This window comes from Rhamphochromis sp. 'chilingali', assembly GCF_963969265.1.
Source record: "Rhamphochromis sp. 'chilingali' genome assembly, chromosome: 2".
NCBI lineage: Eukaryota > Metazoa > Chordata > Actinopteri > Cichliformes > Cichlidae > Rhamphochromis > Rhamphochromis sp. 'chilingali'.
This window is the reverse complement of record NC_137930.1, coordinates 62,869,006-62,882,598: the sequence shown is the minus strand read 5'-3', so window position 1 is coordinate 62,882,598 and position 13,593 is coordinate 62,869,006. Positions and strand designations below refer to the sequence as shown.

The window sequence follows — 13,593 nt, the reverse complement described above, 5'->3', positions numbered from 1 at the left end:
CATTCAGTAAATGGCATTAAATTTTATTTTATTAATGTTTTAACTTTTGTTTAGTGTTATCAGAATTCAGGAAAGTGAATTCAAGAATTTGAACATCATTCCTTTTTTTTCTGGACAGTGGAGTAATAACGAGACCAAAAGTCCACTGAAAGGCTGTAAGCCTTTTATTTTATTGTATGTAATTTATAAAAAATAGTCCATAATAGTAGTCCAAAACATTTTCCTTGTGGCACTCCGCACTTTACAGCCTTGACATCTGAGTATTCCCCATATAAAAACTGTATTTCCAGATACCTAATAAAACTCTTCATTCACACTACTACAAACAATAATTTCTTCAACAATAAACGATTATGATCAACTTTATCCAGTGCCACTGGAAAATCTGGTAGTGCCACACTCACCACAATAAATAAATTAACAGTATGAGGATGGTTCCTTGCAGGATTATATTACTGTAATCAATATCTATTCCATGTTAAATGTACTAGTTAAAGGGTTATTTATAAAAAAAATTGCAACCAACACAGTACAGTAAAAGGTTTATGCCCACAACCTTTGAGTCAGACTAACAACGTGGATTTTGACTACTACTACTTGCATGCTCAGAGCACCTCACTGAATCATTTCTATGCTCAACACCTGTCTCCGCAGTAGGTCAGTGGCATGAAAGACATTCAGATTTGTAATCGCCAACTCAGCAGCTCTGAAGTGGCTTTGTTTCAAAGGTAACATATTAATATGACAGCTGACCCTTTCAGCAAGAGCGTCCTCCTCAGCAATTAAGAAAAGACACAAACTGCACACTAAACACTTTTAAGTCCATTTAAAATGATAAGAGGACTTTCTTTTTATGTGTGGGCTTTTTGGAATATTTGGTATATGTTTAATGACCTGATGTAACTAAGTAATTGTGCAGACTCTAGTTTCATTTTTTTCATTATAGAAAAACAGATCCAAATTTAGAGGATTGCAACTGACATCTTTACTGATCTTGTTTTCAACAAGAATCACCTTGGTGAGACATTCAGTGCCAAAAGGATTTCTAGTAGACAGTCTGTGAGTCCAGTGTGGCCATTTAAAGCAGCCCACTATACAAATCAAATTAAACTGTCCGGGTAGTTGAATTCAATAATTTATTTAGTATTTTCTTTTACTGTTGGACTGTTGGACTGTGCGTTGTAGAAGCATAGGCCCATATTTTTTTAATTAATCACTATATAAATGGGGAATGAGAAAATGAATTATAGTACAGTAATATGAGTATTTCATATTTAGTCAAATTGGCTACTGACAGAAAAGTAACTATAATTTTCTCAGTAGTGGAGCTTTCATTTTATGTTAATCTGTACATTAAAAGGGTTGAATATTTTATTATTATTTATTCATTTCATGAATTTATATAGACTTAAACTTTTCTCACTTGGCTTTCCATTTGGCTGTCAAAAAGATTCAAAAAACAAAAAAACAACTTCAGATAGGAAAAGTTTGTTTCATGGAGTACTCTGGGAACCCACATGTTTCTGTATCTAATTTAACTACCTCATAATCTAACTTCGTTTTAAGCAATTACCAGAGATGACTCAGCATCATGGAGTAGCCCTGAACTATTTATTTTTCACTTTTGCACGTTAGGAATTTATATATCTGTAGTGTTCTCCCTGCTCTGCCCGTTCCCGACCATTCACGATGGTGCTCATCTCTGAGTGGGAGTAAGCTTTCGTTTTTGTGCAGTGGGTTCTTTGCTTATTTATTACATTTTGAGATTGCAGTAAATAAACTATTTCATGCTTGCTTCAAAAGGCATTGCCTATAGTGACCAAGATAGCACCACTGACTTTGATTTCTTGCGCAGGTTATTGTGATTATTATGATTTTTGTGTTTTATTTTTGCTGTTTCAGTGATTTTCTGTAGCCTGTCTAGTCCAATTCAGTATTCTTACACAAATGTGGTCATGACAAGAAGCTAATTTTAGCAAAGATGCTTTGGTGATGTCTCTGATCATATCATTAAGTCAGACAAGCCTGAAACACAACCCAATTATTATGCATATTTAATTTCCCACATTAACAAATGCTAGATATTTTGTATTTTAAAGAGCTACAGGCCATAATGCAAAAAAGAAGATAAAGAAGAAGAAGAACAGAAGCCAAACGATAGGTTGCCAGCATAGCTTATTTCATCTTGCATTTTCACACTGTTTCATCTACCAATCAACTTAACACATGCCTTGAGATGAATGGAATCCATTATCTTTCCTTGGCTTTGAAGGTCAGCCAACTAACTTTTAAAGTTATTGTCCAAAAAAGGACACAGCAGTGGTGGGAAAACATTTCCACTTTCAAGAGTTACCTCACTGGATGTCTGAAATTTCTCATTTGGAGTTGACGGGGTGCTGCTGGGAGTGGAGCAGCATCACTCAGGGACAGCTCTCTGGCTGTGGCTCCTATCTCTCATTTTCTCTCTCTTCTCTGCAAATACGCCCCCATACCTGCTCACATAACCCAAAGAAAGCCAGGCTGTGCTGCAGTGTGGGCTCCCTACTCACAACAACACAGCATGCTGGCAGGTTCGCAACAGAGAGGTACTATAGCCGTGCTTCAGAACACTCTCATTGTGCCAGGTGATATATATTTGCTGCTGTGAAACTATGACTGCTTGGCCTCTTGTTGGTGGTTGTGGTATGGCCTTGATAAGTAAAGTACAGAGTGTGATTCTACAACGTTCTCAATATGCATTCAATAGGAAGCAAAGTAAACAAGATGAGAGTGGTGTAATAAGCTTGCAAGATATGGTTGCAGAGTCTTGATTGGTAAGGATTTGAGAAAATGGTTTGGTAAATTTTTCTACAACCCTAATGACATTTCCATGAGCCATGGCCCATGACAATGCCCTTTAGTCCTCAGACATTCATGAAGCAATTAATAGCTGACTTAGAGGGATTACACAACATGAACGCGCCTTTGTTTTGGTGACCTTGGAGAGGTTGACTAATCTCTCTAATTGAGTAGTTGTAAACACTATTGTTCCAAATCTGTTCCAATGTCAATTTGCTCATGTTTGTTGACGAGTTCTTGCAGAGAATCTCAAAGTGGTCTCACCGAGTGTAGGTATTACGATGATCTATTTATCTAGAAGCGATCCAGCACCACATGACACCCTTTCCATGTGATATAAGGCAACCATGGCTATAATTAATGTATGCAAACCAAAGAAAGAAAAATAACTTTGCTTGTAAGTCACATGTAATATTAAAATTGTGTTTTCAGTGTTCTCCTGTCTGTAGCACTCGGCGCAGCAGCAGGAAAAATGATACTAAATATTCATACTTTAATAGTATTTTGACATTTTACAATGCAGTGATGGATTTCCCTGTCTATACCCTCCTTGAAAATCCAGTTTCATACATATTTAATAAGGTCGTCTAAACAATTTTTACATTTTGTCATCTTCAATGATGCATGCCATCAAACTCATAGGGAAAGTGCTTCATCCCACCCCTATTGTTCTCACTACCATCACCACCACGCCCAGTTTGCTATACTGCCAACTTTCACGGGTCTGTATTTATTATCAAATCTTTTAACCTTGGCTCAAATGGATGACTGCAGTCCCCAAGCGCCTATAATGGAGCACGTTCATATGATATATTAGTTAAACTAAGACATGAATTTGAATGACATGATTCCACCTGTCAAAAAACATGATTAGAGAGTGTAGATGCGACTGAGTTAAGTGGGATACATTAATCACAGCATCCCCGAGGCTGTTTCAGTGCATGCTAAAGTAAATGTTCCTGTTCATCCGCAACTGTAGAATATTAATGCAGATGACACATGTTCCCGGAAAAAATCGGTATACAAATGAACAGCGATGGCTATACAATACCTGGCAACACTGTCAAATACATCTAAATCAGATCCACTTGCATATTTTAGTATATGTAGGCTATTTTTGTTGATGGTTTGCTCCTCCATCTCAGCACGTGAAAACTGAAAGCATGGAGTGCAAAGTGTACAATGACAGCAAGAAGAAATATAGAACCTCCTTTTTGTGAATCGCATGAATGTGTGTATCCTTGTGAATGATGGCCCGAGACATTGTCCTGGACCCAAATTAACCTGTGCAGTATCAATGAACAGCTTTTGACAGTCCATTTCATTCCAACAGAGACATTATAACCTTGCTGCTAGCAAATCAACTGAGAAAAAAAAATATGGAAAATGACACTTACAGTAAGATACAATGAGTGTCAGCATTGACACACTCACCCGTCTTTCTGTTTCTCTCTTTCGCACTCACAGACACACACATCTTTGACTCAAGCACCCAGATCTCATCCTGCAGAAAACTCACAATTAATTCCTTTAATAGGATTTTGCTTCCTCTTTTCTCCTAAATTTATCTCACTACGTCGGTCAGAGGAAAAGATAACCTTTGATAAATGAACACTTAAAGTAGTGCAAACACCAAATAGAGATTATATTAAATAGTCGCAAAGAGTATTGTTTGATGTCTTTCTCCATCTGTAGCCACAGGCTTTCAGAGCATTCATACAAGCAAAACCTCATTAATTTGGATAAGATGTTGAATTAACTATTTAAACGTTTTATTTATACATAATATATTATATATAAGAAGATTATAGTGTTATTGTGGCCTGCATAACATAACTTGAGTTTCTAGAGCAACTTTTTTGTTTATAGTAGCTTTCATGGTTGAAATACTTGGTGAAACTCTTCAATAACCTATTTTAATTTAATAAGTTTACAGCCAGTAGCATTTGACTTTAGTTCTAGTGAGTCAATGTCACCATTTAATATTGATTTATATATTTAACCGCTTTCACAGTCAAAACACGTCATACAAAATTGCATTGGGATTTTTCAAAGTAGTATATGGCATCATGATTCTTTCTTGAAATAATCTTTCTTCTCATCATAATCTTTCTTTTATGTCTACATTGCAGCAAGACCTACCTTATGTCTTGGAGGGCAATTGACTGGCATTACCAAAAATAGCACACCTGGACCGTATGAGTTATAAAAGCTAGCAGGTGTGATCACTTGGTGTCTCTTTTGAACAACCAACCAGTGCACATCCACTTAATTCTTGCATTGTTCATATTAATTACTTATGAACTACACTGATACGTTTTGTGAGTTGTTTATTTGTTTCTTTGTTGCAGTAAATTCCCCTTCATTTGCATAAACCTTTTAAGTGGAGTATTTCTTGTCACTTTGATAGAGCTAGTTTGTCAACAATTTGGCTGTTCAGGAGAAACCCTTGCGCAATATAGCACTGACATTTACAACAATGCTGACAACTAAAATTCATCCTTGGAATTTTTAGCAGTATGTTATGTTGCTTGTTTTATGTGTCTACAGAGGGATGATAGTGTTTTGAAGATTGTCATTTATTCAGTAGTCGTGTTTTTGTTTTCTCTTTTTCGGCCTTTTACAAACATCCTTTCCATCCTTGGATGTTCATAGGCTAAATGTCATGGATCAGTAGAAGAGGTGAGTCAAACTGCTGATGGGTGTTAGATGTCCTGTGAATGTCAAAAACAGCACAGACAGAGACAGACGGGGCTGAGTTATGTCACTTTAGAAAAACATGTATTAAGACTACAAAGTTTTAAAAAATATTACAGTGAATTTGTGTTTTGTAGACATGAACAAGCAAATGACTCCATTACTGCTGTGTTTCAGTGGCACATTGTGTTACCTCATGTAAGTTTATTATGGGTAATTGACTCTTTTCCAATTATGTTCCCGAAATTACTTACTGAAGATTACTTCGGATTCAGGAAGTAGTAAACCTAACTTTCTTCAGAAATTCAAGTGACATTGTAAACTAGCTGAGGACCCCCCAGAGTGCAACTCTGTATGCATGTATGTTTTGTTTGTATGTTATTTTTTATTATTATTATTTTTTCTGAAAAATAGACATCCCAAAGATCCTCAGCTGATATTTATTACGTACCTGCAAAACACCAGTGTTAAAGTCAACAGTGAAGAGCCTGGCTTTCATAGTATAGTATTATGTAATATATGTGTTTGTGCACATATTGCTGTATAGGAATATATATATATATATTGAAAAATAAATAGAGAAATTGTAGTGTTGGTGATCCCTTTTCTGTTGTTTGATTAAACCATGCTTCATTTTAAAAAGTGCACATGGTTAAAATGTGTCTTTGGGTGATGAAACTGTCCAGTTGAACAAAATTAAAGCTTGTGCAATAATGAAACCACTCAACTTCAAGGTTTGGCCATCGACACAGTAATTAACTGAGATAACGTACTAACTTTTAACCTCACTCTAACTTTTAACTTTCAAAACAAAAAAGGTCATTAATTGCTTTTCCTCCTACCCATGCGGCTGATTTAATTTCACATAAGAGCCTCCTTCTCCCAGTTGGAATCATTTCAATCAAAAGGTATCTCGCTTCCTCACCCCACTTCCTCTCTTCCTCATGTCTCTTTCGCTTTTTAACTTTAATATTTTCAGTAGTCCCCATCAAACATTAAAAATCCTGAAATTATGTAAAGATTTGACTTTCAGATGATCATCAGGTGCAGCTAGCCTTTTTAAATTACTTTTGCGTTGTGTTCTCTGCCAAAATAATTGACTAAACAAGTTTAGAGGATTAGATATTTCCGATAATAAAAGTCGAGCTTATACAGATGGCAGCAACCGCTGCCAGTGCCTTGATGATAAATACTGTAAATAGAGCAGGAATCAGAGGATAAAGACGACTGAATGTGTGTCTGCTATCCTATAATCAAGTTCAAATTCCATTAGCAGAGCCCTGTCCTCAGCAAAATTTCTTCCTCATTAAAAGGTTTAGATACTGCACCACTTTCCAGTATGCACTCCCATTTGAAAACATGCTCCTGCCTAATTCATTTACCCATGCTTCCTATACACACCAACAGTATAATTGCAGTGGTAATGAACGTGCAAAAGCAGCAAATTGGGATGGGAATAACATTAGCAACCCAGCAACACTCACTGCTCCTTCTACTCTAACCACAATCTCTCAGTACATGCATGCACAGACTTCCACACTGGAACAGACACACACACACACACACACATAAAAGCAGAACAAATACTGAACACAAACTGATGCATCTGTTCTATCAGTACAGCTCATTTTCCTGGTAGGCCTGATTTGAGTAGCTCTTTACTAGTTTACAGCTGGCACTCTTCAGACTCAAAGATGGGTCCACAGGGATGTTTCTGCCCTCTACAGTCAGTTATCCAAAGCTAATACTGAAGGTCATGTGGTTTAATAAATAAATATATAAATCAAAGTAAGCCCATTACATGTTTATCAACAACAGAAAGAAAATTGGGGGAACTTTCAAAAAGCAATTACCCATGATATTCCAGACTTGTATAATAGCATTCATTTTTCATGGAGGGGTTAGAGGGTGATATTAATGCCAACAAAAGGGAGCAGTTTTTGATCAGAGGCTGAAATGGATAAATAGGAATGAGTATGAAGGGATGGATAAACAGTCCAAGCCTTGAAATAAGTATGTTTCAAAGAGACGAGTAAATCGTACACACAGAGTTGGGAAATGAAGTGCATAAGTGCGCTGAAGCTATGGGAGTTTAAAATTTAAAAGATGCAGTTTTTCATCTGTACAAATTTTGTTTTGAAAGGTGAACACAGTCTGCATCAAAATATATCAAGAGGTAAAATCTCATATTTAACATGACAGAGTCTACAACCACACTAGTGGCCTGTGGGGTAGTTGAAGCTAAATGAAATGTCACCAGGTGATCAAAATATATTTACATTTATCCTGGAACAGACAAGACTTCAACTGGTAAGTTAGTAGAGACTGCAACTACACATCTTGCAGATGTCAAAATGAGAGAAACACTTGATCTTGTGATTACACAGGGTGAATAGAGAATCAACAATGTAATTAATTTTCTAGACATTACTGATATAACATGAGTGATAAAATACCGATACCATATGGCTCTAGTAGAATGTTTCACATCTTGGGAGATTTGCAGCAGCTCTCTTTAGATTTAGGTTGTCTCCGTTACTTCTCTCTCGTTCTGTAATCCTAGACTGAATCTTAGACAATGCTTGCTGTTGGCACAATTGCGCAGGTTGGTACATGCCAAAACTCGTGCCTTTACTGATGCCGCCAGTGTGCTTTGTTCAGACACCACCCAGTTTTTGTAACAAGGCACGCATGACTCAGTAAGTGATGCTGGTGCATATGCAAAATGGATGAGCTTGGGGAATGGGTATGTGAGCAGGTGTATCTCTACGGGACTCTACAATCCATCAATGCAGCAGCAAAGGATTTCCAGTAACACAGAATTAAAGAAAGGAAGCTGCAGCAACAATTTGAAAATATTCAGCATAAAATTTAAAAAAAAAAACAGTAGCTATAATACTTGAATGAGAGACCTGTGCATTACCATTCCTACTGCTGTTTCTCTTACCAAAAGCACCTGTCATTTAGAAGAATACAGTAGCTAAAGTGGGCTGAAAGTGCACATGCATGCCTGTAACTTGAGCAGATGATGACGACATTAGGGCTTTATGGGGGCCAAAACATCTCTTGCAAGGTTAGCTCCCTATGAGTAATAAAGTATGTACTCTAATGTGTGCTTTTCTATTGTTTTGTATATATATTACTTGATTGTATAGATTTCTTCTGTTTGCTCTTTATTCCTGCTGTCTACTATGTATACCTTACTCTGGCACAGTTGGTGTAGAGCTCTCACAATGTTGTTGGACATGTACAATGAAAATAAAGGTCTATTCTATTCTATTATTCTATGATTTGAACCAATCAAAAATCTTTCTTATCCTTTCTGTGAGAAGTACGGTGGCTGGGAAGTGCAAATCGCAACAAATTAAAAAACCGCAACAAATAAAAAACAAACCACAACAAAATACAAAAAGCCCACAACAAATTACAAAAAGCCCACAACAAAATACAAAAAGCCCACAACAAATTACAAAAAGCCCACAACAAAATACAAAAAGCCCACAACAAATTACAAAAAGCCCACAACAAATTACAAAAAGCCCACAACAAAATACAAAAAGCCCACAACAAAATACAAAAAGCCCACAACAAATTACAAAAAGCCCACAACAAATTACAAAAAGCCCACAACAAATTACAAAAAGCCCACAACAAAATACAAAAAGCCCACAACAAATTACAAAAAGCCCACACAGGGCTCTAGAGTGCGACCAATTTGGTCGCAAATGCGACCAAATTTTTCAGTGGTGCGACTAAAAATAAATATTTGGTCGCACAGGTGCGACCAACTGTTCCGGTAACAAAAAAAAAATCTCTGTAACTCTCCGTGTGGTCAACAACAGACACACATTATGCCCCTATCGTGGACTAAACCAATCAGAGATAGTCAGGGGCGGGACCTCTCTGATTGGCCGTGGTCCAGTTGAAAGTGCAGGTGGAAGAGAGAGGTGAGTAGCTTGAATAAAGCGATATCAATTCATTAACGGATTCCACACAAAGACCTAAACACGGAGCGGACCCAACACATCAGAATCAGCTTCGTCTTTCTCGGCTTTCTCACCCGACGGCCTGAACACGGACACGCTGTCGGAGCTTAGCGATTCTTCGGGTCCGCGCTGTGTTTACGTCTTTTTGCGCTGATTCTGAGCTGCAGGTTTTGCCTCTCTCCAACCAAAATTCACCGAGCCTGCAGCAAAAGAAGCAGCAAACTGCGCTTCACATTTGATCAATGTCGTCATGAATTCCCTCTGACTTTTGCTGTTTTGCTTCCACCACGATAAAAATCACACTTCCTGCACAGCTCTCTCTCTCTCTCTCTGTACTTCAGGAACAGTTTCCCGTCTCAAATCTGTTTTCTGCATTATTCATTCGCTTATTACCCACCAGTCTAGCGTTGTTTACAGCGCTTTTTCTTTTTTCACTTAAATGACCTCGGACAAGAAAGCCTAATTTCTGCTGTTCAATACTGAAGAAATTTAAATTTCTTAAAATTATGCAAAATTGCAGAATATTTTTAAGGTTATCTGCTATAAAAAGCCAGACCAGGAAAATCTCCTTCATGTTTTCCTGTGTTTTATTCTCAGTTACTTTCACACAAAGGCATCTGCTGTGATTTTCACAATTCTGATGAAGTCTCATGTGTATCAGTACTGATAAATGATCAGAATTATAATATTTCTGACTGTCTGAGGCTAAATTGAATCAAATCAGGACTTTGAGAACCGGAATTGAATGGATTATAGAAATCAGTGATGATACTCAGCCCTAGTGAGCAGCCTAGGCCTGAGAGAAGTGGATGTACTGTAGCTGTGGGTAATAAGAAAAGATGAAAAGAACTATTGATAACTTTTTTGTTAAGTTAAGGCCTGATCTGTCTGAAATTCATAGCCAGTGCTCTGACACGGTGCCATCAATATTTGAATGCTGAAAAAGCACAGTGTATCCAGAAAACACATTATATGCTGCAGTAAATGCACTGCCCAAGTGTCCCCTCTCCCCACGGCCTTTCAGCAGCAGACAGCAGCAAACAGGTTGTCAGAGGAGGCCAAGATGATGATTAAGTTTTTAACATTTTCTACAATATTGACAAAGCACTTTAAGCACAAGTTTGTTAGTTAATAATTTAGAAATTAATATTGTCTGTATGGACTTCCCCCCCCAAAGAAAGTGCACATGTAAAACTGCGGTGTTAAGCGATGCGGTTGAAAAATTTGAGTGCGCCTAACTTTTGTGCCGGTACGCCTAAATTTTTAAAGTTAGGCGTACCGGTGCGCCCATGTCAAAAAGTTAGTCTAGAGCCCTGCCACAACAAATTACAAAAAGCCCACAACAAATTACAAAAAGCCCACAACAAAATACAAAAAGCCCACAACAAATTACAGAAAGCCCACAACAAATTACAAAAAGCCCACAACAAATTAAAAATCCTTGACGGAAAGGGATTGTCTGAAATACCGGAAGTGACACAAGCGTGATGTCACGAGAGGGGGCGTGGTCAGGGTTTTTGGTTGAGGCGCCACATTTCTGGGCCGAACAAAGCGCTAGCGAAAGAGCGAAAGTACACGGATAACACCAGCTATGGTTCGTACTTGCTGTGCGGTCGGTTGTAAAGTTAGATCGCACGACCGGCAAGGGAATAAGGTTGAAAATGGTTTATCTTTTCATTCTTTCCCCACCTGGAAGCAACATGAGGCAGCTCATGTATCGGATGTTACCAAACGAAGGCGTCTAGCCTGGATAGCAGCTGTGAGACGAGCTGATATCCAGTTCTCTTCCATCTCCAAATATCTGTTGGTGCTCCAGACATTTTCATTCCGGTAAGTTCTAAATATGTTCATATCTTTATAGCCTATTAGTTTTATTTTCGATGCACTCTGAGGTCATAGAAAATTAGAAAAAAACATCCTACTGAGTGATTTTGCAGAACTACCTTCTATTTATAGAGTTACTAATTATTTGGCATTATTGCAGCAAACCAGCCCATGAAATGGATGAAACATCGTGACTGAGTTCCAGCGCTACACAAGGGACCTGCTTCAAACATACCACCATGCCAATCAGATTACTTCTTCCATGTGAGGGTGAAGAGGTGACCCTTCTGGATAAGATGGTGAAGGTTTGCTGCCGTTTTGGTGAACAGTGTGGTAGTAAAACCAGGGGAAAATGAAACTTGCTCCTGTTAAATATTCTTTAGTCTTGTGCTGTATAAATAGCGGTAATTTTTCAGAACATAAATTGAAGTAATTGATAGTAAATAAAGTAACGTTAGTAGTGGGTGATATCGTGTAAATGCTGTCATGATTTTGTGTAAACATTTTGTCCTTTATAAACTATGACATGGATTCTACATTGTAACTGATGTGATGTTCTGTAAGGTGGTTTTAATAAAAAAAAAAAAAAGAGCAAAACTTAGTTTGTTTCTTTATTCAACTTTTGAACAGTGGTACTCAGTCAGAACATATTCAGTAAATGCAAATTATTTACACGGCAGTGCACTTCAGGCATAAATCTAGACCCTTATATAAAACATTATGGGTCATTCCCACAACCCACAGCTTTACTGTGTTCCAGCAAAGATTCCAATAGCAGTGACAACTCCTCCACAGTAGCAGGTGGGATTTTTCTTTTTTGAGGACGGCTCCTTTTACCTGTCACTACAGATGGTCTGTTTATGTTTTGATTGAGAGCAGTTTTTGGTCAGCTGAAGAGGAGAAGTCCATCTTATGGCCAACCTCTGGCTGTATCTTGGTCATATTACCCAGAAAACCCCAGTATGCAGGTTCATCTGTAACAGTCCTTGTGCCACAGATCTGCACTGTTGCTTCTACATTAAACAGAAGAGCAGCGCCATGGATGCAGGTCTCCAGGACTCCGGCCATACAGGTGCAGTGGGCGGCTTCAACCTTCCCTGTGATGCTCACAATGACCCAATGCTGGTTCATTCAGTCTTTGAGAGTGCAGTACCTGAAACATACAAAGTTAATTTAAAGACAAGGACTCTAATGAGCCAAGGCCGACATAAATTTGTTTTATCTACTTTCAAATCCATTTTATCATAAATGTAACAAAGTATTTAGAAAGTTAGCACATACATGTAATTTTCCATTTTTTTATGTATCCATCTATAGAACGCTGCATGTTATATTCCAAATCTGCCTGTTCTCTTTCAGAAACCTGCCTTCAGAAAATGAACCTAAAGTATGTAATGCAAGGATGTCATCACTTTCAAGATGGAGAAAGCATAAAGTTTGACTTTAGGTGACAATTATGGACACGTAATATGATAAGGAGATTCTGCAGGTCATTAATCAATGTATTATAGTAAAAAATTTATTTTTTGTGACACAGGACACAAACATGGAAGCAAGATATATAATTAGGATTATTTATAATAAATATGAATAAATAATTGCAATTTCTTTAACCATTGAGAATAACTAAATCCTTCAGGACAATGTCACATCAATGCACTGAACTCACTATGGCTACGTTCACACTGCAGGTCTTAATGCTCAATTCCGATTTTTTTTTTTTTTTTTTATTTAAATCTGATTTTGTGTCTGCTTGTTCACACTACAAATAAAATGTGACAGCAAACGCAGTCCTTTGTGAACCCTCAAAGTGGCCCGCATGCGCAAAAGAAGACGTCACACACAACGCACTCTGTTTAGACCAAACAGCATTGTTTGACTGATGGCCCTTAATATAAAGACTTGTTTCAGACTTTACCTTGTCCAATTTTGCTTTAAGTTATTTTGTTATTTACATATGGCCTAATAATGATCCTTATTGTTGTTTTAGAGAGGAGCGGTGCTTCAAAGGATAGTTGCAGATTTATGTCAGAATCTGCAGATTATACAGTACAAATAAAATGTTCACGTTATCTTCCCAACAGTTTCACTAACATCTGCACGGGATGCACACGAAGCGCTCATGTGTTCTCAATGTCTTCTCCAGCGCTGATAATTGGCATATGTTTTGTGTCAGTGAAATAAAAGACGGATTTAATGCGTCATGACCATTCAAACAGCAGTTGCTTCCTAAAACATCAGATATGTA

The 13,593-nt window shown here is 37.6% G+C and overlaps 1 long non-coding RNA gene across 1 annotated transcript; it reads left to right on the top strand.

The window, feature by feature from the left end:
* Nucleotides 1–10,930: 10,930 nt before the first annotated feature.
* Nucleotides 10,931–11,942, top strand: LOC308392852. Its single transcript, XR_013970874.1, has 2 exons — nucleotides 10,931–11,351; nucleotides 11,506–11,942. It is a non-coding gene; the product is annotated as an uncharacterized lncRNA (long non-coding RNA).
* Nucleotides 11,943–13,593: the final 1,651 nt, after the last annotated feature.